Below are 26,941 nucleotides of genomic sequence, written 5' to 3' on the forward strand. Positions count from 1 at the left end.
TTACGTTTTAACTTGCTGTTTTATTTAACCCTCTGCTGAGCACTGCATATGGGACATTTCCAACGAACATCACCGGAAACATGTTAGAACCATCACCTGGTAATTAACTCCCCTGGAAGATGATGTTTCATGGTAAATAAACAATGGGCTCCAGAGAGCAGTTATTTTTATAGAGAATTCTGGAGAGAGAAGAATTAACGCCCTGGTAATAAGAGAAGGTCTAAGAAGTGGCTACAAGATGCCGAAGAATTAATGCAGGGCTTTTCCGTCTTTGGGGGTGAGATGAGGGAGACGTGTTGTCATTGGCCTTTGGTGTTTGTTGCTGAGTAAGTGAAAATAAATGGAAAATGAGGTTCTTCCAATTTCAAACTGTTACAATATGGTTACTTTCATGCCCTACAGAGAATTCCTGAAGGCACAAACCCAGTCACAAATCGGTACACATCAGCATTTTGCATAAAAGGAAAACATCCGTATCTGACTCAAGCAACGATGAAATCAATACAGAAACATTTCCAGAGAAGTCCTGCAGGTTTTTTATGCATTTACAGCCAGTATATCGTGCAAAAAATCTTCTGACTGTTAATAAATCAACTTGAGATCCACAATCCCTAACTTCCATGATTTTCTTTATCATTGCCTAGAGAGCACCCTGCAGATATTAAGTTGCATTTTCCCCCTACTGTTTCTATCCTTATTAGATGGTTTATCTCTCTGCTGTTTTTTTTTTATATGGGTTTGAATACAGGGGTTAAATTCATATCCTATAGTCTTTCTACCACAGCCTCCTCCAAAGCCTGCAGAATACCATAAAAAGAGCATCTGACCAACTCCAGAGCCAAAGTGCTGTCCCCAGATCTCTGGCTGAGCCTAAACCTCTCTGTCAATAAAATTATGCCCATGCACGTAATTGCATTTGATTTTATTTACCACTGAATGTCTGAACTACTGGCATGCATCGAATAATTATTTTAGACACTCCAAAAAGCATACTTGAAAAGGATTTTACAAATATATTAAATAAAGACAACATTTAAATAACTTCAGGAAATTGTAAATATTATTTAAAATTTTATCAGTGCAGAAATCTCTTGCCCTAAATGGCATTTTAAAAGACGGATTTGATGCTTTTAAGAAAATGGGAACATTTATATAAAATGTGACTGGCTCATCACATGAAGATGTTAGTATTGCACGAGAAGGAAATATTTTCTTCTTAATAATTCAGCAGCCATGGTCACCTCAGCAGAACAAAGAAACCAATCGATCAGCATGGCTTGTTTAAGTCAGAGTCCTCTGATTTTAAATTCGACCTCCTTGCCACACAGTATTAAACGCTATTATAATGCTAGTCATATTCTGTTTGTACTACAGATACCTATGAAATTTTGATAATGCCTCAGTGTTCTCACCTGTAAACTGGGAATAACACTGTTTTGAGAGCATATATGAATTAATGTTTAAAAACAAGTCCAATCAATGCCTGTCATGTAGTAACTGCTCAGTACATTTAGCTGTTTCGATTCCCAGTGCCTCAAGAGGTCAGAAAATCCCTAAGAATTTAAAACTTTAAGGGTTTTCTTTATATTGGGATTTCCTGAATTGCTGAGCATCTAATAGCACCTTACCCAGTATTTGCGAAAATAACTGGTACTCAGAAACCTGAAAAATGCATACCGAATTTCACAACGGACAGAGAGCTCAATTTTAAGCTTCATTTAGGTAATACTTAAATTTAAAAATATATACCTGGAAGAAAACCCACATATACAACATAACTAAATAAGGCTCCAAAGAAACTCTCCCACTCTCTACTAGTCTGCCATCCTGGTTTCAAGGTCCAGTTCCAGGTGCCGATTCCTCTAGTAAAATTTCCTTGACAGCCCTCATCCATTTTCCACAAGAGGACTACAATTTGTTTGCTCATTTCCCATGTGACCTATCCCATTCTTCCTGGTTTTGCAGTTATTTGCATATATGTATATTTTTCCCTGACATCAAGAACCAGGAAGTCTTATTTGTTTTCTTACAGCACAGTAAATGTTAAATGAAGGAATGACTACGTGGAAGCACGCTCAGGACCAGGCTGGGTACCTTGATAGCACAAAGAACCATAAGATACTCTCTCTGCATCAGCACTATTGCAGCTTCCTGTGGTTTAAGTGCTTCCATGCACATGGGCCAAGAGTAAGAACCAGTGGTTCAGACCGTAAGTGGTCCAGGAACTGGAGGAGGTGCAGCCATCAATAAGGGCTACACTAGCCATGAACTTGGGTGCAAGGGATTAGTAGCAAATCCCAGGAGAGGCTTAGGTAAAAGAAGGAACAGTCTTTGAGGAGTGCGCAGCTATTAAGCATGAGTGAGTGTGGTCTCTGTGAAGGTAGGAAGAGCCTGCGTGGCTACAAGCAGTATTGCTAGGAAGGTGGGGAACAGGCTAGCAAGGTGAAGAGATAGGCATGGCTCACCAGTGTAGGGGAGGCTTTCTCTGAAAACCTGGCTGAAAAGCAGCCAGTTTTCACAAGAGAATGAGCATTTTTTGGTTTCGTATCCATAGCATTCTATTTCCTAGCATCCTAGAGGAGAAAGAGGAAAAGTGAAGGCTGGCCGCTGCCTGCTTAGAGCCAGCTTTTGCTCTGGCACTTTTTAAGAAAAGGGGCTCAATGTTTTTTCCAACTAGTTTTATGAGCCTCTTGGGTTCAAGGAGTGTTTCCTACAGCTTCACAGTGTCTGAACAGCATCAGACAAATAGGAATTTGAGTCCCTCCCCTGGCATTAACCATCCACGTTTCCTTCAGCAAGATACATAACAATCCGAGTGAGTGCTCAGCTCTGCAAATGAGAATGATACTACTCAGCTCTGAGGGGGGTAAGGATCAGATGTATACGTATATGTATATGACACCTGTCATTCTAGGGAGTCGACATTAGGAAATTATTATTATTATTACTGTCATTAATGTTCTTTTTATGTTTTGCTTATAGTTCCCATACAGCACAAAAGGAGAAAAAATTAGGCATATAATTACTTTTCTGTATCTGTATTAACTAGTCACTACATGCCAGTTATCTGCTATGCACTGAGAATATTTCAGTGAGTAAGAGGGTTTTGATCACGACTCCCATGGGTGCTATTATGGCTATCAAGAAGATGGTACTGGATAATTAACGTACAATTCTACAAAAGGAAAGTTCACGAGCAAAAACATGAGGAAGGGAAGACTGGAGGAGAGCCTGCGAGAGCTGGAAATCAGAGAGCTGGGGAAGTGGGGTTGCTTGGAGCACCTTCCGGAGCTGGTGAGTGACCAGGAAAGTTACATCCCCAGGCCTCATCTGTAAAATGGGACCAAGACTAGCACCCACCACTTAGGATTTCTGTGAAGATGAAACAGGAGCAGAGGCCTCCTTACAGAGTTCTCATTGGGATAAAATAAATATGTGGAAACCACTTGATAGTAGCTACCCGAGTGCACCAGCCATGCTAAAGATATTGGCTATGCTGATGAGGCTCACTTCCTTGACAAGTAGGTTGTGGGACTATGGAAGGCAGTGTGTGGCCAGAAAGCAATGTTTCTAAACTTGTAAAAGCTTTCTAGGGAAACTAAGCATTTCAGGATGAATGAGCCTTCACCAAGGTGAGCTGTGGGAGTGGAGAAGCAGGAGGGTCTTCTGGGCAGAGTGTATTCTAGAAGTTGCCCAGAGTTCAACACAGCTGTTTCAGAGAAATGCAGTCTGAGAGGAATTTCCATGCAAGCCACATATGTAATTTGAAATTTTTTAGTAGCCACATTTTAAAAGGAAAGAAAAAGAATGTGAAATTAACTTCAAGAATATATTTTATTTAACCCAATATATCCAAAATGTTAAAAGTTCAACAGATAATCAATATAAAATAGTAAAGAGATGTTTTACATTCTTTTTTTTTCATATTAAGTCTTTGAAATCTGGCATACGCTTTACATTTCAATTTTAACTAAGCATATGTCATGTGTTTAAATGTACATGTGACTAAATGGCTACCATATTTGACAATACAAGGCTAGACAGTCATTTTTAGCCTTTTATTCCAGCCTAGGGAATTTTCACCTTACCCTAGGCAGGTAGGTAGGCAAAGAGGGCAAGAGAAAGAATAATTAACTCTGCCTTCCAGAAGATTCACCTGCTGCTGTAGCTTTATGGAGGATGTACTGGGTATGGGTGAGGAAAGCCTAGAAGCTAGGAGACCATGGGAGTGGCCCAGGAGTGGACCTGGGAGTTGGAATAAAGTTGTACCAATGGCCTTGGAAAGGAGAATGGGGCTGAAGGATCGTCAGGCAGCCATAGCCACAGGGTTCGGTGACCGATGATGAACCTGGGCCACAGAAGAAGATGGGTGACATGAAAAGGCAGGTTTCCGAAGTTCGTGCCCGAGTACCTGAGTGGGGGTGGTCCCTTATTCAGGGAATTATGGGAGAATGCTGATGAGCTTTGGTTGGACATTTTGACTGAGTGACCTGTGGTTTTGCTAAGTAGAGATGCCCAGAAGATTTTTAACTATTTCTAGCTATAAACAAAGGCAGCATTTTATGGGAAAGCATGCCTCAAAAACATTATTCGCCACAAGGAATGCATCTTTATCAATCCAAGTTTTAAACTCAGATTTAAAAAAGTCTTTGAAAATAGGGTGGCCTGTATCCTAATTGTCTCAAATATTTAGATATCACTTGCAAACCAAGTGATAAAAAGTTGCTACTATCTATTTCAAATTAATCCCAAATATCTCCATAAAATGATTTTATTTTTTATCTTCTGAAAATAGCCTATTGTAACAGCAAAGAGCCTCTAGTAACTGATAATTATTTAATACCAAAACATTTTAGTAAAGAACAGTGATAAAAAGTAATAAATAAAAGCAGGATTTCTATATTTTAAAATATTTTCATATATTTCCTTTTCATTTTCTCTGGAATTTAAAATGTTCATTTTTATCCCATGCTCTTAGGAGAATAAAAGCATTAACAAAAGAAAGTACCCAATTTGATTGGTATTTTGTTCTGTTTTATTAGATACCCATTACATTCTATATGAGATCTTCCAAGATAATTAACTCAGGAGTTTAAAAAAATCTAGTAACTATTTTAGGATATTGTGTTCTTAATTTTATATTATAACACTGTCTAATATGTGCCAGGCTCCATAATAAAGAGTTTGTAAAAGCGCTGAAATATCACACTGAACAAATTGGAACGTGGTCAATCCTATTTGGGGCAAGTGAGTTGAGGAAAGAAAGAACACACACGACAGAGGAGAATCAACAATGTGCATTTTGCGGGAGCTCCCGTTGTGGCTCAGTGGTTAATGAATCTGACTAGGAACCACGGGGTTGCAGGTTTGATCCCTGGCCTCGCTCAGTGGGTTGAGGATCCAGCGTTGCCATGAGCTGTGGTGTAGGTCACAGACATGGCTCAGATCTGGCGTTGCTGTGGCTGCGGTGTAGGCCGGTGGCTACAGCTCCAATTAGACCCCTAGCCTGGGAACCTCCATAAACCACAGGTGTGGCCCCAGAAAAGACAAAAAAAAAAAAAAAAAAGAATGTGCATTTTAGAGTTACCATTGTGATTCAGTGGTAATGAACTCAACTAGTATCCAGGAGGATGCGGGTTTGATCCCTGGCCTCACTCAGTGGGTTAAAGAGCTGCGGTGTAGGTCACAGATACGGCTTGCATCTGGCATTGCTGTGGCTGTGGTGTAGGCCAGCAGCACCATCTACAATTCGACCCCTTGCTAGGAACTTCCATGTGCCATGGTTGCAGGCCTAAAAAAAAAAAAAAAAAAAGAAGAAGAAGAAGAAAGAAAAAAGAGAGAGAGAGAACATGCATTTGCTATGGGGGCTGGACCAGGAGAGGACGAGTGTTCCAGTGAACGGGGGCCTGTAACCAGGGAGAAAGGAAACATGGCCTGTCCTCAAGGAGCTGTTAGTTGAATGGGCTCTTGGGGCCAGGCTTACAAGTAACCAATTACAAGAAAACCTAGCCAATGCTTGAGAGATGGGAACATCCTGTATTTCAGAAGGAAAGAGGAGAAACAGCCTCCTTGGGAAAACTAGGAAAGGCTTCACACAGGAGATACTCTATAGCATTCGAGAGCTTTCAATCTCTCATGCTTGCAGCCAAACTTAACTCTAACCAAGGAAGAGTCACATCAGTTTTCTCTCCAATATGGTGTCAGGGATAAATCCCTGCAGAAGCCTTTCCCTCCATTTTCCCAAGAATTCCCTGATGCTGGAGAATGCATGTGCTCTAGGTAAAGGAGTGCCCCACTACAGCTTGTTTCATTTAGGAAGTCAGGTGCCTTTTGAGTGCCATATATCTCAATAGTTATTTTCTGTCCTTTTCAGAGCCTGAAAGAAAGAGTGGGGCAGAAAACGAGGAGCGAGCTGTTGCAGAATATGGGCGGAAGCCAAAAGCAAAGGAAGGCAGCCAATGTGGAGCAATCAGGAACATTACATGTCTATTCATTATGGGAACAGAAAGGTGGAAGGAGAGAGTAAAAGTCTTCCGATGTGACTTTGGTGTAGCTTGGAGACCTCAGTCCCCTTGGGTGCAGCAGCTGCCTTGAATTAGATGCATCCATTCCATCTCTCTTCCCACGTTCTCACTGCTCTTGCTCCCAGCCAGGAAAATCCTCCAGGGATCTCAATGGCCTAAGGGTGCCTCCCTATTAGGCATGTGATTTTCACCTGGGCACTAAACTACCTTCGATGCCCCCTTTCTATCAGGTAAACCAGATAAACCAGGTAAGCTAGATAACCATAACCAACACAAAGTGGGAGACAGGGTGTGGCCACAGACTTCCTTTGGTTCATGGCCACTATTCATATCCACCCCCCAAACCACTGGCCCTGGCAGTAAACACTAAATCTGTACACACATACAGATGTTATTTGTTTCTCAAATGGATTTACATTCAGGTTTGAAGAGATGAATTTTCGTGTCAATAGATAAATGATTCTTGAACATAGTTCTATTAAAGAGCTCTCCCACAGAGGATCTTTTATCCACCTTTAAATTTAATGCAATAAAGGTAGTAGAAAGCCTTTAAGATCAGAAACCAGGAACCCCGAGTTCTCTGTGTGATCCTGGGCAAGTCGCTTGATTTCCTCTATAAAAGGACAGGATGAGTTTGCTGTTTCCTAAGCTTGCCTTCTGTTCTGCCTTTATATAAGTAAAATATCTAGGCATCAGATGACTTGGGTGATTGCCAAATTTTTATGCTGTATATCTAGCAGGATTATTATAAAGACAAAGTTTCTTAATTGAAGAAAATGAATCATTGGCATCATTTTTGATCTGCTAATTTAGTAACCTAATTTATAAACCTAACCAATTACTAATGATGACTTCAGGGTTTTTGTAGGATTATTGTAATAAGTTAAGTGAAATTCTGCTAACTTATAGTCAAACTTTTATACAAATATTTTTGGCATATATTATGTAATTTATGATCTACCATTGACAACTTAATCCAATCACATCAAAAAATAACTGGCTGCTTGAAATATACATTTAAGAACCTAAATCAGAGGCCTGGCACTAAAAATGAGGTATGTGAGGAATCAAGTACTAATATGAGGTTCTAAATATAGAATTTGTTCACTAATAAGGCTTAGAGCCTGAAAATTAGGCCAGCATTGTGCTTTACAAGCTAAATAACCACAGTTAAAACTAAAATTGGGAAATTTGGACAAACATCTAGATGCTGCTGTTTTGAAGTTTAGAAAAGTAATATGAATAACTGAAATCAATGTCTCACTGATTTTTATCTGGGTTAATTACCAACTTTTTAGTGTGCTTTTCTTTTTATATATACAATATTTTGAGTAATAGTCTTTGAATGTTTATAGAATTTTCTTGCTCAGTTTTTATGTACCGAAAATTTCATTTTTGATTCGCTATATATTTTGCTATTTTATAAAAAATTTTTGCCAGTATTATTTACTTATAAATAATGTAGAAAAATTAGATATGTAGAGAATAAGCTAGTTGCTCTAGAAAAAGAAGAGGTATTTATGATTTTCTTCTAAGGTGCAAAATTTTGTGATTTAAAAATATAATAATCAAATTATTTACATCAAGAATCTTTAGCCAAGAGAGCATAAGATAATCCAGGTCATGCACCATATGCTTAAAGACCATATAATATAGTTGTAAACAGAACTAAGAATTTTGAATGAGAACTGTTACTTTCGAGCTACCTGTTTTTAAGTACACTTAATTTCTATGAGCATCAGTTTCTTCATCATTTAATAATATATAAAAGGGCCTAACAAAATTATAGCACATAGAGATGACCAACAGAGAGATTTCTATCTTCTGATCAGGACTCTACTGTTAGCCAACAGTAACAGACTTCTTACAACAATAGTAACTTCTTACAACAATATCTAGAAGCCCTGATTTACATGGGATATTGAAAATGCTTACAAAGTTAGGTCTGATCTATGCCCTCTATGTCCTCCCTTCACTTAAATGCTTAATCTTTGGGCTTCACTTTACTGTATGGACTTCTGCCCTAGCAATTGCTTTGCTGGCCTTAACACAGGGCCCTCGAGAGAAAACTGGGCACCTCTGCCCAGTTAATGGGCATCTTAGTTTACAAACAAGTTAGTGATGGTGGTGTTAGGGGGATGTTAGCTGCCAAATACCATTTAAGATATACTTTTCATCTGCTCTAAAAAAGCCACATTGCTTTGAAAGTCCTTCCAGATTTTTTTTAAATGAAATCCAGAATATGTTAAATTAGAACCATTCCTTAAAAATACTGATTACATACTGATCTTTTAGCTAAGTATACAAATTGAGCCAACGTGGAAAGAAAGCACAATTATTTCAAATAATAGTTTTATAACAAAAAGAACCACCTAAATGTACCCCATTTATCAACTAGATAGATAGGTTGAAGGACTTACTTTATTTCAGAATTGCATGTGCACAGTGTATGGGCAAAAAGCACCAGCGACCTCAGATGCTCCCAAATCTACTTAGAGCAGTGGGGCAGGGTGCTCTCCAGTGAGCAAAATAAGTGAAAGTCTGGTGACCCTGGAGCAAGGGGTAAGGGCCTCATTTATTTGCTCAGGATTCTGCCTAGGGGCTGGACTACTGAATAAATGATACGGTGTTTGAGACCCAGAAGAAAGCAAGGGCTAATCCATTTTATCAATATGTTCATGATTCTATTTGTGCTTCTGTACTTTGTTATTTTAGGTGTTAGTTGTTATGACCTGAAACGTGTGCATATTTTCATCACTGTGTTCTTTTGCAAGATCCAAATGCCACATGCGTCCACTAAAAGAGAGAAACTTTCTTCTCATGTGGGGTTCGTTCTTTCCTATCAAATGAGATGGTCTGCTTTTCAGAGGTGCAGGTGTTTAACGCCCTTATTTTCGTCTTTCTATTCTGGTAGACATTTGAAAAGCTTTAAAATAGAATTCCATTGTAAAATCTAAAAACAAAAAAACAAAAGCAAAAAAACCCCTTGCTTTTAATAAATCATATTCTTGCATTTGCTTTTGGATAAAGTTCTGAATCTGGCACAAATTCTAAGTCAGTCCTTTCCACAAAACCGGTAAAAGGATTGCTTTTGAGAATGCACTTTTGACAGAAGTGTGCTTGTACACATGTTGGTACGTATCTTCAGATATAACTTTGGATTAACTGAACTTTAAATTTGCATTTTTAGTAAAGTACTGAAATTTTGGCTTTGAAATGACTTGTTAAAAATCTTGATGATTTAAGGACACTATTTTCATAGCTTTACAGAGAAATAGTGTATTATGAGCTTCATTCTGTGGATAATAACGAAAAGAGCTTCCATTTTTTTCAGATTAAGTGAGTTAGTGTAGGCCACAAAAGCGAGCCCTAGTTCTTGCTAGGGTTACAATTCCTAAGAGTACAACTTTCAATTCTGATTAAGGACAATGGTCTAAATATAAATTAGAATAATACCTAAAATGTCACATGTGATTAAGTATTTTAAATCTTTAAACATAGTGCCTAATGCTACAACCATATTTGAGGAAGAGGATTAAGCAATTTTCTAGTATTTGTTTTACTCTTCTGTAGTTTTTAAATCAATCTCTTACTATTGTTAAATTTTAACTTTGGCAATTAACCTTTCTATATAGTATCAAGGCAGTGGTGACTCAGGCAAAAAACTAGTAAGTGGTACAAGGGGTATAACTTTGGAAATTAATGAGTCTAAAAGTCAACATAATAAAAGACCACAGTCTTAGAGGAAAGCCACCTAAGTGTGTTACCTTCCTACTTACACAGACTTCTACATAGCTTCTACACACATCACACTGATTTATCTTTACCATAGAGACCTTTAAGGAGATACCATACCTGGGAGCTCATGCTTCAATTACTTTAAAATACACATTAAATAAATCAGCTATCTTTATTCAGGAAATGAGCAGTCAGAATTGGCCTGTGGTATGCAGTATTTAAATAGACAATTTCTACCTCTACAAAGAATGAAGTTGATATTTGCGTAACTTCAAAAATCCAGGTCATAAAATGCACAGAACAAAACAATACCCTCCCCTAAATTACACAAACAGAAACTCATATGCTCTTAAGCTGAATGGCTTTCCCTCTCAAGGTCAAGCCTAGTTTGTAGAAGAAATGCTTCCTTATGTTTTTAAGGTGTCGTTGTAGAAAGAAAACTATTTTATATCATCGATATCCACAAGCTGCAACATGACATTCTGTTTCAAAAGCTTTAAAAAATATCTCCACCTATCTGAAGATCAGTTACTGATCAATTATAAATCAGCGGTCTTGTTTGCAGTGTGGCTGCACGACATTCTTATTTTCACTTGTAAAGTGAGATCGAATATCCAGTGCCTCCGGAGCACTCCGGAGCACTCCTTTACGTTGCTTTAAACATGGGGGTAGAGAGTTGATTTTAGGAGATAAGGTGATGCAAGCATTTAAACCTATGTAAGTGTAAATGTAATCGCCTTCACTAGGATGCTATAATCCGTTACAGCCTATGTATGTGCGAGCATGGTTTTTACTCAGAGGTTTCATTCTGAACAAACTCTAACAAATGTGTAAAACGCATTGAAAACTGTCCCATCCCCCTCCCTTCTTGTCATTCACCTGGGAACGACCCAGTTTGTGAGCACGCCTAAGCTGATACTCTCCTTTCTGGTTTTTATTCGTCTCTAGAAGAGAGATCACAAATGCATTAGCATAGACAAACTGGTATAATCAGTAAAGTTTGAAGCTGACACACTTATAGAGTCCTGCTTGCCAAAAATAGGATTTCATTTACACTGTCATTTTTTCTTTCCCCTGAACCAGTTTTGCCAATGCTATAGTAAATGCCAACTTTGGGCATGCAGGACTGGGGAGCAGGACATTTCAGTAGGTGGCGCTTCAACACAGCCCACCTGCTCCAGAGCTTCCATGTGTACTCAACTTTCTGGTACCTGTGGTGGTGCATCAAAGAGGTTTGGCCCAGTTTGCTAATACTGCAGCTAGATTGTTGTCTCTGGCAATAACTAAGCAGCTGAAACATCTAGGTAGTAAAGACTGTTAGTGTATATCCCTGCTAATTATTTTAACACTAATGCACACACACACACCCCCATACCCACATACATTCTTTTATACCTATACTAGCTCTATTTCTAAAAATTCAAAACCAGAGAAAACTGATCTTAAAATTTCAGTGGAAGGTCAGTAATTCGAGCTTCATGTTTATGTTTAGACTGGGTTATTGCTTTACATTGTATTTGCATGTAGGTATGTCATTATTTTCCCTTAAAAAACAATTGTAATATTCTTGCAGTATTCATTCTTAATTAAAAAATAGCAATTTCCTTTTTAAAATAATTCTATTTAAATAAGTAAAAGAATAGATGACAATGCCAATAGCTTTTTTTTAAATTCATTTAAAGAAACCCCCAGTAGCAACGCTCCTTAACATATCTCTAAATTGACATAAACCAGGATGATTAAGTGGATGATTTAAGTCATGTGTCCTTGACAAACAGGAGTACAGATGCCTGGAGTGAAATGTACTAAAAGGGACTTCAGAACACCTACAAAGCTCCCTATGGTCCACTGACCTAAAGGTATCTGCAAACTTCATTCCAATGGAAGATGAGGAAAGAGAACCAGAAGCCTTTAGTAAATAACTATCCACTCACCCCTAAAAATATGAGAAACTGACAACCACTCAAATTTTTCCTCTGATTTGCTGCCCAACATTTGGAGTTCAGAATATCATTACAGGTATTTTAGGTTGTGGTGTAATTTGCTAATCTTTTCTTGAAATCTAAATATACATTAAATAGAATTTCCATGAAAATACAGTGATTATAGGAAAATAGCCCCTGCTTCTTTTTTATAAACGCTTTGTCTTTCAATCTGTCACTTTCATATAAACTGAATTGAAATATACATTTCAGGATGTGGACAGAAGACCAAGTGAATATAAAATACATTGCAGAACTATTATTTAATATATAATATATTATGAAAACTAAATTTATATATAAAGAAATGATATTTATAATTGCTTTGAAATAAACTAATTCAGTGAATGTAATAAAAGAATGAAAATAAAGTTTCCATTTCTACTAGATCTTTTGTCATTCTGTAATTGATAGAAGCATTTAAAAATTAACAGAATTCGAGTTCTATTGAATTTTTTAAAACTTTCAGAGACTAAAACATAATAAAGCATAGTGACACTGATTTTTAAATAATCAGTGATTCAAACATTGAACATGATTCTTCCTCATTGAAAAAGCCAATAGAGAAAAATCAGCATCAGCTGCTTTCTTCCTTTCCTTCCTCTATATCTCATGATAGAATTATTACTGATTTAAAAGAAATACATTTTGAAAAATTCTTTCTTCCTTAAAAACCACAGCATGTACCATTGCTGTGACCTAAGTTTTGGATTCTTTCTTATAAGTTTACACGTCTGTTTCGCTTTAATACTCATTCTATATTTCTGTATATTTTTAACATAACTTACTGGAGAAGAAGAAAAAAGGCCCTATAGATTTCACATCTTTATTATTAGAATATATTGACATCTCTTGCTTGGTTGACTTTTTATTACAGTCCCGAGGTTAAAAAAAAAAAAAAGAATTGCCAGTGTCAGCTCAGCTCATTGCTATGGTTCCAAGTGAAGACTCCTGGCATTTCCTCTTTGCTTTCAGCTTCCTGGATTTTCCCCCCATCTTATTTTCAGTAGAAGTACGGTTAAAAACAAACTGGAAGGGTTTAGTTTTATTTATTTATTTTCCTTTTCCAAAAGTTTCAAGTCACAAAATGCCAACATAAAAGATAGCCGTGCATGAGGCCCCTTGCACCAGCCGCCTCCACTGCGGCCCTGGCATCTGTCAGAGAGGAACGCTCCAATCTGGGCTCCCCGCTGAGTTGAGATGCGGCCGCCTCCCCCAACACAGGGCCACACCGCTCCAGAGCCAAAACACAGGACCATCTGATGCGAGTCTGGCCTAATGAAAGTCCAGCATGGGGCTAAATGAGTTTCCACCACTGCTGGGTGAGGGGCTAATGATAAAACAGCTCCCTGGGCTCACTGCTGCTGTTGGTATCTTTGTCAGGGCATATGGCAGTTGGCCGAGTGCCTTACTTCTGCAATTTCCTATTAGATTTATTCTGAGAACGTGCGGTATTCTTGCTTTCTCTCTTCCGTTCCCCCATCTCTCTTTGGCCTCCTCGTCCCCTGACTCTTGTGCAGTCTCTTCCTATGATTGTTGGGCCAAAAGGACTTTTTTCCAAAGAAATGGCGAGACTGTTATTTTTATATTTTTAAATGTGTATGGAAAAGCAGAAAAACGGAAGAGAATGATATTGACTGCTACACCCAGTGGGTGGTTCTGTTTCCTTTGGAGCCTTATAGCTAAAGGCATACATTTCACAGAATGGAGGAACAAGCAGTTTGAAACTTGTTGAATACGGTGTTGTTAATTAAAAACTTTATCTTTTGGGTTCTTATCCCCAAACACACCCAAAGCCCCTCTTCTATTGCACCCCATCACTCCATGCATATACTTAGAATTTTATTTAGATATAAATATGTGGTTTCAGAATTTTGTTCATTAAAATCTCTCTTTAAGTCAATTTAATGTTAGGTTATAATCAAATACTAGACAAAATAATTGTTTATTTATTCACTATTCTTATTTTTTAAATGTTTTAAGAACAGGAAAAACTTGGGGAGATTGAAATTTATGGGTGCATTAAGTGGCCAAGTTTTGGTTTTTTAGATACACTTTGGCTTGATATATGTAAATTCATACACGATTTGAATTACTATGGGAAACTGTCTACAATAAAAATTAAAGCAAACATCTAAATCCTAGAAACATTTCAAACATTTATGCTCTACTCTTTTAACATTTATAAGCTCATTAAACATAAATAAATACTCTGATGCCAATTCTTATATTTTAATATGGCCTACATATAATTATATCTGAATTTGATTTGTTCAAATATGATTTGTTCTTAGGTCCATTCTTACTGCCTTTATTAAATTACACAAAGGCTTAGTATCATGGTATATTTTACCTTTTCCATGAGAAAGTCACACATCTAAGAGCAACAGGGTTAGGCAGAAGATCTTAAAGCTTAGCTATTTTGATATTTAAAGTTCTGGTTTTTTATTTTCTTTACTTAGATATCTCAGCTTTGTTTTGCTTTTCCTGTCATTGTCATCCAACTGATATTTCTGACAGAAAACTCTAGGACTTAAATACAATGTGAAATAGCTGCAAGGGATTGCCCGTTCTAATCTAAATATAATTGATCCTTTCATAAACTTGTTCTGAGAAATTCTAAATGAAATCTTTTAAAAACCACATGCTTCTTACTGAATGAGCCCACGCATATTTTGAGCTTTTTCACATGGGCTCCAGGTGATCTTCTGTGTGGGCCACACAGTCAGTGATACAATCCAAATGAGACTGTTTTCTTGTAAACTGCATAGTGCAGAAATACTGTCACGTTCCACATGCCGCATGCCCCATTTTAATTTATTCCCATGACAAAAACTCCATTAATATAATTTTGGAACAAAATGAAAATGATCGGAATTTTCTGTGTCACTGAGAAACTAAGCCTGCTTTCTTCTTAAGGAAATAATGCTTTAAAACCTCAAGAAAATTCAGTTTCTAATTTCTGAAATTTCTTCTTGGTATAAGCATACTTTAAAAGCATTTTCAAGTCTCCGAGATTGAAAAAATTATATTTTCCCCGTATATGTTTTCATTACTTTGTAGGCGCTCCAGATTTTTTTTTTTTTAAAGCTGCAGTACTTTTGTTTTTCCTTAATAGGCTTTTTTAAATATGCTTATAGTTTGGGAGGTTTGCATGAGCTCAGGTACACGGCATCTCTCATCTGGCAGTTAAAGTGTACATTCCTACATGATTCCTTATCTCCGGATAAATGTAAGATAATAGGGACTGAAAGCCAAGAAGCCTGAAGTATCACAAGACTGTCACTTCATAGGAACACGACCCTCTCTATTAAGCATTATAGTCACACTGACTCAGTCTACCGTGTCAGACACGTTTTTCCCCTGCATGATCCCATTTAATCATCACAGCCACCCTTTGTGGTATGTATTACCATCCCATTGCAAAAAGTCACTGAGATTTAGAGAATTTTAGATACATGTCCATCCAGAGTGTCACAGAGAGCAAAGGAAAGAGCAGAGCTTCCAACCTTCGCACTCTAAAACTCGAAATCTTTGAAATGTACTCTCATTCCACCTTCAAACAGGTTTACTCTCAGAGCCACAATTCTGCACCAGCAGAATTTTTTTTATCTCAGCGATGAAATTTTGAGCCTGCCAGAATTTGCAATTACGACCTTCTCCACATAATGCAGTGAAGCTGTGGCTGTGTAGGAAGGTGATCCAAACCCCAGGACGGACTCCAGCAGCCCCTGGAGAGGAGGTGTAAGGGCGACGTTAGCCACGACAACTGAATCACGACCGCTTGATGAGTGTGATCCTAAGTATTGGCTGCATGGAGAATATTTGCAACCTTTCTAACTACCGATGCTTTTTAGGCTATTCACCGTAAATGAATCAGCCAAACTGGGGGATAAATCAAGAGAGAAGAGAAGAGAGGAGAAGGGAAGAGAAGAGAAATTAAAGGAAAGAAAGAGAAAAAAAATCCAGCTTTTGCTAATTTATGTCAGCTCCACTGGACCTGACTATCTACCTCCAAAATATTAGCTTACCAAATGAAAAAAAAAAAGCTTTTATTCTATAATTACAGAACAAAAGAGTAGAGTAAAAAGGAGGACATGGATTTTCTTTTAGTAAAAGCCTGTTTTTATCAACGCTACAAACCAGCCAGTTTCACAAAACATCTCTGTGATAAAACTGCTAGGCAAAAAAACTTCAGGGGCTATTTATAGTTTACCTTTTCCCTCTTTTCAAGTTACTTTTTGGTAGCTTATGGAAATATTTAATCATCCTGCTAGATACTTGATGTATCTTTAGTATGTTTTGTACCAATATGGAGAATTAAAATATGGATTTGTGGATTAAACTGAAAGAAAAAACCTGATATATATATATATGTACATATATATTTATTATATTCTCTCTCCCCTTCTCTCCCTTTCATCCCTCTCTTTATACATATATGTATGATACATATATACATATCTATACATACTTATATAATTTATGAATTTGGCAGCCAGATCTTAACTTATATGAATTAATTTGGCAGCAAAATTACTTAACTTGATGCAAAAATATTTTTTAGTATTTATTCAAACTTTTATGTATATTAATGTGCCTAGTAACTGGATATTGTCCCAGATCTTTACAAAGGTGTTTTATAATATACAGTACATGTTCTGCATTGCCCTTATAAAATATAAAAAAAAAAAATCAGAATTCCAAAACACATTCAGCACCAAAGATTTTGGATAAGGGACTGTGTGGATCTGGACTTATAAAGGCTTAAAAAACAAGTGACTGATGGTACAATGTAATTTTTATTTTATTTTTGCCTTTTAGGGTTGCGCCAGCGGCATATGGGAGTTCCCAGGCTAGGGGTCAAATCAGAGCTGTAGCCACCACAATCACAGCAATGTGGGATCGGAGCCACGTCTGAGACCTACACCACAGCTCACAACAATGCTGGATCTTTAACCCACTGAGCAAGGCCTGGGATCAAACCCGCATCCTCAGGGATACTAGTCGGATTTGTTTCCGCTGAGACAGGATGGGAACTCCCCAATGTAAATTTTTAATAAAATAAATATCCCAGTAGCTTGGGAAAGTCTTTATATATAAACCATATATCTAAAACACATTATTTACTGATAATTATAAATAACAATGCAATACATAAAAATATATAACTTAAAAGTTGGGATTAATTTTTGATCTTTCAGAACCTGAAGAAATAATTTTACCCTGGAGCAGTATTATAGGCCACAATATTTATTGCATAAGTATATACATATGTTTGAATTTCTGAAAAAAATTCTTGGTCATTGAGATCCAGTAGACTGTGCTTACACAAGATTTTAGGGTCTTAACCATACAAAATTTCTGCCTTTAGAGAGGGACTATTCTAGGTTTTGAAATCACAGGTTCAAGAAAGTTAGACACGTTAATCAAGGAAATATACAATTTACATTATGCATATATTAAACTTATGTTTAAATTTAGCACAACTCCCAATTAATTCAAGTTTTGTTTAATCCAATGGTGAGGTTTCTTCTCAGTCAGACTCCAAATTTGCGTGAGAAATACACTAGGTGGTTTGAAGATTACGGAAATTTCTAAATGCAAGGAAATTATTGATGAAACACAGAATACAGAAATATATATTGTCACATTCTATATGAAGGAAGGAAATATGAAAAAGTTATTATTTTATGCTATGTTGCTGAAGGAACAAAAATTTATTTTGCATTTGGAAAATGTATAGGTGCTTCATTAAAGTATATTTTTAGTTATTAGCAATATAGAAACACATTAATCTATCAGAAGTTTATTTGGAGCAATTAATTTTGGATCAATAGCACTGAGTGATATCAATAAATCATATTGAAGTGACCTGCCACTCAGATGGTACAAAACGTCTCTTTCTTGTCCATTGTACCAAGGCAAGTGAGAACAAGTAAAAACACAGACGGAGACAGGTTTCAAAACCACTGACATTAAACAAAGGCGTTCTGGAACACACCTTGATTGTTCAGAATCATATCCAATGATCACACCATATAACTCTGTATTTTGGATACAGTGTATATAATAACACCCACGGATTGCATTCTCCTATTATTTTTAACTATCTTCTTGAAATACAAGTTTGCTTCTGCCTAGACAGGTTGGGACAAACTCATTATTTGACAGATTGCAATACACTAATTGCTAGTTATACTTTTTCTTTTTATTAAAAATCTTTAAGAAAGTTCCCAAATTTTTCCTTCTATTGAAGGTAAATGCTTTTCTGTTGTTCACTGTAGAGTAAACAGAAATTTTTTTGAAGATCTCTTTTAAAATTACTTTTCATGGAGTTCCCGTTATGGCTTAGTGGTTAACGAATCCGACTAGGAACCATGAGGTTGTGGGTTCGATCCCTGGCCTTGCTCAGTGGGTTAAGGATCCGGCATTGCCATGAGCTGTGGTGTAGGTTGCAGACACGGCTCGGCTCAGATCCTGTGTTGCTGTCGCTCTGGTGTAGGCTGGCGGCTACAGCTCCAATTGGACACCTAGCCTGGGAACCTCCATATGCCACAGGAGCGGCCCAAGAAATGGCAAAAAGACCAAAAAAAAAATTATTTTTCGCACATACTGCAGTATCTCATTTTAAAGATTCCACATATTACTTTATGTATGGGACACAATATTTTGCTTTCAGCCCAGAATTTTAAGACCTATACAAATATTAACAATTCCTGAATGCCCAATAACAATCATCGCATCACTCTGGGGCACAAAAATATTATACTTGCACTTCATGACTTGAGTGATTTGATCATTTATGCTTATTAATTGGTGATAATTCAGGATAAAAAAAACCCAAGACTTCATTACATTCCACTTGGAAATTAATCAGGTCTCATCTTTGTAGTCAAAATACAATACTCATTCCATGAATGAGGTTTTATAGTCGCAAGTGGAATATAAACATGTTTTAGTAGTGCTGTAATCACAGCTCATGTGAGCAGCAGTGAAATCCCCTTCAAAACCAGGTTAGCGCAGCCACATCACGCCTCCACCCTTCAAGCTTGAAACTTCAACACAGTTCCCAGAGGGGTAGTGAATGAACTCTGCTACTCAAAACCACGAAGGAGCTCTCTCCTTGGCAAGATGCAAGTACAACTACAAAACCTTCAAGGGTAATACAGCGTGATTAGCATTTATACAGTGTTTTACGATCATCTGTTTATATAAAAAACATCTTAACAAACTAGATAGCATAGCCCCATTTCACAGCTGTGACACGGGAAAAGGTGACAGAGCCTTGGTTCTTAATCTTCTTGATGTGGACATTTGTTCTGAAGCAGAGATACGTACTAGCGAATGGCTTCTAGAATTTAATGATAAACTGGACACCAAATACGGGACTATGAAAGTTCTGAGGATTCAGGTTCTTGCCTGTTCCTACAGAGACTCCCAGCTCAGGGCGTCCTCTCTAGTGGAGCGACCGCAAGGACCCAACTCTCTACCCCATTTCCCTTCTGTTTGCATTACTGTTGCCACTCATTCTTCTACATCCGAAAGGTTAACCTCTCTCTTGGTAGTTTACTGTACGCAAAAAGAAGTGATAATTTCAAGGGTAACGTAAAAGTCCAAAAGATCTGAGTGACGAGCACCAAAACTGAAGTCCTTTCCCTACTCGAGTTCCAGTTTGCTTTATATGCTCCACACTGGAGGAGCCAACACGCTTTCCCAGTTTTAAGGCACTGACTTTATTTTTCCCCGGTACCTGCTTTCAGATTGTTAGGATTGACTGAGCTCACATATAAGACATAATCTAGACCATATGGTAAAGCAAACCAACCAGGTTTTGGGGGGCAGAGGTGTGGAAATACCCGATGTATATACGCAGAGGTCTTGGACTGGGTACTGGAACATACTCTCTCCTGCTTTTCAGTCTAATCTTTTTGACAAGTTTTGTCCAGATATTACAGTGGCCACATGATCCATGTCCTCCATCACTCCAAGCTATGGATAGGACTGTAGATTTCTGACCATGCTTAGTGCTTCTTGTAATATTAATTAAAATGATTTTGGATGTATTATGACATGTAGTAACAATTCATTTAGAATAAGAAACCCAAATCAGGAAACACTGAAGTTTGTTTTAGGAATTTGAAAATTAACTCAGAAGTTTAGTTTTGGTAACCTGAATGTTGCAGACACTTTCAAGGTAATGTTACATTGTTTTATTCCCACACACACATAAAATATTTTAAGTCTCGAGTTATCTGCAGGGTACATTTCTACAAGTCATTTTTTTCATCCAGTAGAATTTTAATTCTCCTTTATATCAATTCACATTTTAAATGATTAGGCTGCTATTTTTTTTACAATTCATGTCTTTGTCATTTCAGTTAGGAGATAAATGTTCTACGAGAATATCTTTAAAAGAAATTGGAAATAAAAGATTTTACGATGTAAAGCTCTTATGATGTAAAGATGTTTTCTATGATGAGATAAGATTTATCCTGTAAGGTATAACAGTCTAATAATGTTGCTTTAATTTTAAATGGAGCACATTAATGCTTTAATATTTTAACACCTGAACAGTTAAACAAAATGTTCAGCATAGACTTGCATATTTCCCTACAGTACCTTTCACAGAACCAAGCAGATTTCCCACACATGGATCACACTATTCTCTGGCTTCATTTTTAGTGCAGCTCTCATCCCATCCTCACTTGAAAATTCACTCAGGTAATAAAAGAGCTACTATTTGGAGCAAATTCTTATGTGCCAGGCACTGTAATAAGTTCACTGCATACATTATTGCACAAATTCTTATAACTCAAGGAATCAGGAATTGCTATGCCCATTTTGGAAAAGTTGGAACACAGAGAGATGAACTAACTCACCTCTAGTCGTGGGTAGAAAGAGGCAGACCCGGTTTGATTTTGCCAGGCGGACACTGATGTTCAGGGGTCAACTCATCTTTGTACAACGTAATTCTAAAGAGAATGGAGAGAGGGAGAGGTGGAGAAAATAATGGCTATCTCTACGCTTCGAGATAAACTATCGAACCTGCCAGATTCCTAAGTCATCTTCTTAAAAATGGAAATAATTTCAGAACAAGTTGTGAGTCCTAGCAAATTATTTAGAAATGTGCCTGGAATCCATAATTCTCAAACTTAAAATTCCACGAATTTGTTCTACACATATATACTAATACCTGACTAGCACTCAGAGGCAGGCGCACGTCTAACAGACAGGATCAAGGCTGATGAGAGCTCAGTTTCCAGGAATTCTGCATTCTGGAGTGGGACTGATAATAAACAAGTAATCCAAATATCAAGACATTTTCCAATTGTGAGAAGTCCTATAAAGAAAACAGGGCGATGCGCTAGAGGCAGCCTGTACAGAGGTTGCTGGGACGCAGGCGAGAGCAGACTTCCACCACCAAGAACAGTGAAGGTAAACAACCCCAGAAAGATAATACAAATTCTATGCTTTTTTTTTTTTTTTTGTCTTTTTTTTTTTTTTTTTTTGCCATTTCTTGGGCCGCTCCCGCGGCATATGGAGGTTCCCAGGCTAGGGGTCTAATCGGAGCTGCGGCCACCAGCCTACACCAGAGCCACAGCCATGCCAGATCCGAGCCGCGTCTGCAACCTACACCACAGGCAACGCCGGATCGTTAACCCACTGAGCAAGGGCAGGGACCGAACCCGCAACCTCATGGTTCCTAGTCGGATTCGTTCACCACTGTGCCACTATGGGAACTCCATATGCTATATTTTATATCCGTGTGACGTTGGCATCCTGCATTTACTTGGATAGTAAAGTGTTTTGAATAACTATCAAAATTACTGAAATTCCTCCTCAAATACTGGAATAAAATTGAGGACCCAGGAAGCTGTGTTGCTTATCCCAGGCTTCAAGCACTCCTCATTCCATCAGAGGAAAAAGCGTTTGAGAAGGGATTCAGGAATACCACTTTACTGGCAGGAGTGTACTCTCCACTCTTGTGTGAAGAACTTTCCTGGAGAAACAGAATGAGAATGGGTTTCATCACATCCTCGTAAGATGTTCACAACTGAAGCTCATCCATTGTTAAACAAGTATAATATTCTGTACTCCAAAGCAATAGGGACATATCTGTAAGACTCTCTTCCCTTGAAATCTATGTATCTGTGTGCATGTGAGTATTGGTCTTTAAAATTTGACAGAAAATAAGCAATGTTTTAAAATGTAACGTACGAGTCCACACATGACATATAAGCCATTGAGGAATTTGTTCTCATCTCCATCTTTTTATAAGCACACTTCCACACAGAAATGGCTTACATAATGATGAGTTTACCATAAATGTAAAGTTGGCATCTCTGCTATTTCAAGAAGGAATAATTAAAAAAGGATAATTTAAAAATGAAATAATTGTGGAGCTGGAAACATTTTTTTTTCATTATTTCAATTCCTTAGCTTGGGTATATGATTTAATTTTCAGAGTTGCCGCACATTTTTCATGTATTAATCTTGGGACTGTTGATATTATATTTTCTTCCAAGAAAAGCTGCATGGGTATTTGCCTCTCTACCAGATCATTGTTGAATCCATTTAGCCTCTGACTGTGATTACTTGCAGCTGGGGTCCATTTGCAACAACATTTTTATATCGTGTACAAGATTAGAGCAAACAAACTACTTTGACTACAGTATTCTCCAATTACATTAATTTCTTCCACTGATGTCTTTATTTCCTTCCTTTCCAATTTAGCTGTGTAATGTGAAAATTGGCCCTATTTTTGTGCCTATTATGATGCTCTTAATCCTCTCTTTCTTCCCACATGATGTTAGTTGCCTAAGAGTGCTTTGCAAACAAACTCTTATAATGGGGATGCGTGCATTTTCCTCCTTGTGGATGAATCCAAAAATAAGTCCTACAGTTAACTTTTCAGCCCTCGAGTTGGAAGGGATATATTCTTAGCATCTATTAAGACAACATGTAGAAGTACTATCGTCTACGTCACCTAAACTTGTAATCGTTCCACATCTCACAACGGAAACACAATGGTTTAACCTGACAAAATGGAAAAAGCTCTATCGGGAGTCATGGGATTCTGACTCACGGATTAAAGTAGAAAACACAAATATTAGAAATGTAAAAGAGACAAAGAGATAGAATAAAGGGAATATTTAAAGTGGAATAAAAGGGGAGTTCCCGTCGTGTCTCAGTGGTGAACGAATCCCATTAGGAACCATGAGGTTGCGGGTTCGGTCCCTGCCCTTGCTCAGTGGGTTAAGGATCCGGCGTTGCCGTGAGCTGTGGTGTGGGTTGCAGATGTGGCTTGGATCCCACGTTGCTGTGGCTCTGGCGTAGGCCGGTGGCTACAGCTCCGACTGGACCCCTAGCCTGGGAACCTCCATATGCCGCGGGAGCGGCCCAAAAAATGGCCAAAGGACAAAAAAAAAAAAAAAAAAAAAAAAAGAATGCAAATCTTGCGAAACCTCTACTACTTATAATAATAAGGACATATACAAATGACACCAGCTTAAAATGACCCTCTGGTCTTCAAAGTCATCTGAAAACATTAATAATACTCTAGTTGCAACCATCTGCATTGTATTTGTAAAAGAAAATCAAATTATTGTTGTTGTTAATAAAACTCATTATTGGCATATTAGTAGAAAGACTTGTAACAAGAAAGGAGCCCTAGAATCTGGGTTTTAGCACCTGGGTTCTAGCCTAGATCCACCAATGAGTTCTCCAAAGAGTTCAGTTACTCTTATTACTCTTATATTAAGCAAAAGGTTTCAATTAATTTCCAAAAGTTGGATTTTTATCCCATTTTGTCTCTATGTCCCTAATGACATAATGCTAACAATAAAATATAATTATTTTAAAGGAAAGTATTTTTTATTTTTCCTCATTTCTTTTATTTCCCCTTTTCATTGGATTCTAAATTTCTGAGAGATTCTGTATATGAGGCTCTATAAATAATAACTATAAAGAAGTGCAGATGAAACCAATAAATACTATATGTTAATCAGACCTCAATAAAAAATAATAGATCTCCATAATCTTCATGTTTTAAATTCTCCCACAATTTATAAATTGTCTCAAGTAAGTCCTACATTATGACTATGGAGAAACTTGCAACATATTTAATATTATTGAAAAGTAAATATTTTAAAATGAGAATATGTAAATTTTAAGGAAAGAAAAATATAAAGGAAGAGTCTATTCTATGGATTTCAACAATTCAATATAAAATTAATTCTCTACCTAACTTTGTTGTTTAGGTAATATTGCTTAACTTTGTCTTTTTTTAATCCATAAAAGAATTTAAAAAAAAAAGGACAAAAAAAAAAAAAAAACAGCTTTAAGCTCCTGTGAGAACTTGCCCAACTTTTAACTCCAAGTCTAAAACCAGCTGTGATAGTTCTTATGGCATCTTTTCCAAAGCTTCCAAATGATGATCTATGTTTTTTTTAACAAGCTTTGGCACCCTGATCATAAAATAAAGAACAGTAATCACAGTTTCACAAATAAGACTACCTTTGATTTGGTTCAAGATTATATTATATACACTCATACATGTGATCTATATTTAATACTCAAGATTGATAATATAACCACTGCCAAACTTTTTACTTACTCCACCCAGCTTCAGGTTTGTTCTTGCCTGGATCCTAAACTTGTTTGATCCACAAACATTTTGATTCCCAGTTACACTCATAATTTATTACACTGTGAATTTAGTTGTGCAATTTCACTTTGGATTTTTCTTTTAAATAGAAAATTTTCCATCAATGGATAATGTATTACTTTTACATTCATGGGCAGCTATTTTTTTTCTTCAAGAACTTCATATATGTATTCAATGTATCATATACCATGACTTGGAATTCACTACTGAACATAGTTTTAGTATAAACTGTCCAAGTCTTCCTTTTGCCTCAGCTTCTATTCCCTCCAATATACACTGAACAAATCAATATAAATCACACAAATGGAAACAACACAAACAAAATATTGAATTTGGACTTCTGGCTCATGGAATATAATTCCAGCTACATAGGCAACTACTTGGGAAACCTCGGAGAGTTTTTAATTCTCTGCAAATTCATAATGTCTGGATGAGGTAATCTCTAAAGCACCTTCTACATTACAGTTTTTTATTCTATAATTCCTAGTGACGTTTGATTTCAGTCTTCTGCAAAAATCCCAGTCCGTACTTCTTGCCTAGAAAATACTACTCCCACACTATGATTTTTATTGTACCAAAATGTTGCACTCTGCATTTTGCTGAGCTATAGCCTATTCTTTCTTCAGCTGTAACCGTCTCTGTTTTTCATCACAATGGTCATTTCTATCGTCAAATCTACCACAAGTATATTCCTTAAGCATACACTTTGTTATTGCTTATTTTCTTTCATATTATCCAATTCTCTCTAAAAATGGCTCTTTGACTCAAAATTTATATCATAACTTTTCTGTTCTTAATAAAGTACCCCGTAAATGTTGAGTAAATGTTATGATTAAAGTACTTTTACACATTAATATTTTAGTAATTACAGCTAGTAACATACTGCCTCTTATTTCTTAAATATTCTAATACTTGGACATTTTGTTTGAAAACTTCATTATAAGATGAAAGATGATATTTGTCTACAAACAACATAAAGTTCTGCTGATTAATCAGATATTTTGAGCAATAATATACACTTAACCCTAAAACCAGCACTCAGTTCAGGAGGATGCTTGCTGCGAGACAGATTTTATTGCCCTCATGAAAACAGAAAACCCGAATGGTACAGAGGGTTTCTGTTTGCTTTTGTTTTTTAAGGAGCTGAGAGAAGTCGCATTTTCAACTAGAAAAATCATTGTGCCACCCAAGAATTAAGTGAATTAAACGACAGTTTTTAAAAAGCAAGGGAAAAAATAGAGCCAAGAAGTCAGGGTGTGAATGTCTGAACAATAACGTGAGAGAGAATAATCTCTATCCAAAAAAACTGAACACTCTTTAAAAGAGGCGCGACCATTCATTCACGTTCCTATCCCAAGGACTGGGCGCGGGCTTGGCACAAAGCTGGTCCTCAGACCCAAACTGAATGCTGAGGAGAAAGGACTGATTACAAAGCTTGTCATCAACCCATAATCTGCACTTGAGCTTGACCATCTGTTAAGTACTTACTCTTTGACGCGCAGGGGGATTCGGCTTCCCGCGGGATTCGGCTTCCCGCGGGATTCGGCTTCCCGCGGGATTCGGCTTCCCGCGGGATTCGGCTTCCCGCGGGATTCGGCTTCCCGCGGGATTCGGCTTCCCGCGGGATTCGGCTTCCCGCGGGATTCGGCTTCCCGCGGGATTCGGCTTCCCGCGGGATTCGGCTTCCCGCGGGATTCGGCTTCCCGCGGGATTCGGCTTCCCGCGGGATTCGGCTTCCCGCGGGATTCGGCTTCCCGCGGGATTCGGCTTCCCGCGGGATTCGGCTTCCCGCGGGATTCGGCCTCGGCCTCTGGCGTCCTGCGGGCGGGAGCGACTGCCTGGGTAAGGTCCTGTGTCGTTTTATGTAAGGGACGTGGGCATCCTCAGGTTTTGGTGTCTCTGAAGAGGGGCCCGTACAGGGTGTACGGGGTGGGTGGATCCTAGAGCCGGTTCCCTTGGGACTCTAAGTATTTAGTTACACTATTTACGGTTCAACAAAGGCCTTTTTTTTTTTTTTTTAAGTAAAC

At 37.6% G+C, this 26,941-nt stretch overlaps 1 long non-coding RNA gene across 2 annotated transcripts in view; it reads right to left on the reverse strand.

Annotated features, from left to right (window-relative positions):
- LOC102167185 (uncharacterized) overlaps positions 1 to 26,594 on the reverse strand; it is a 367,702-nt gene extending 341,108 nt beyond the window's left edge. Inside the window, exons 1-2 of one of the 2 annotated variants that reach the window (XR_014809577.1) lie at positions 26,403 to 26,577; positions 21,127 to 21,219 (exon numbers count right to left, since the gene is read on the reverse strand). This is a non-coding gene — a long non-coding RNA (uncharacterized LOC102167185). Of the gene's footprint in view, positions 1 to 21,126; positions 21,220 to 26,402 lie in introns of both variants that reach the window. The other variant, XR_014809578.1, reaches the window with a different exon arrangement.
- Between the last annotated feature and the right edge of the window lie 347 nt (positions 26,595 to 26,941).

Source organism: Sus scrofa, chromosome 7 (assembly GCF_054392235.1).
Source record: "Sus scrofa isolate SSC_HxYL_T2T_F1_AM1 chromosome 7, Sscrofa_HxYL_maternal_Yorkshire_Landrace_v2.0, whole genome shotgun sequence".
Taxonomy (NCBI): Eukaryota; Metazoa; Chordata; class Mammalia; order Artiodactyla; family Suidae; genus Sus; species Sus scrofa.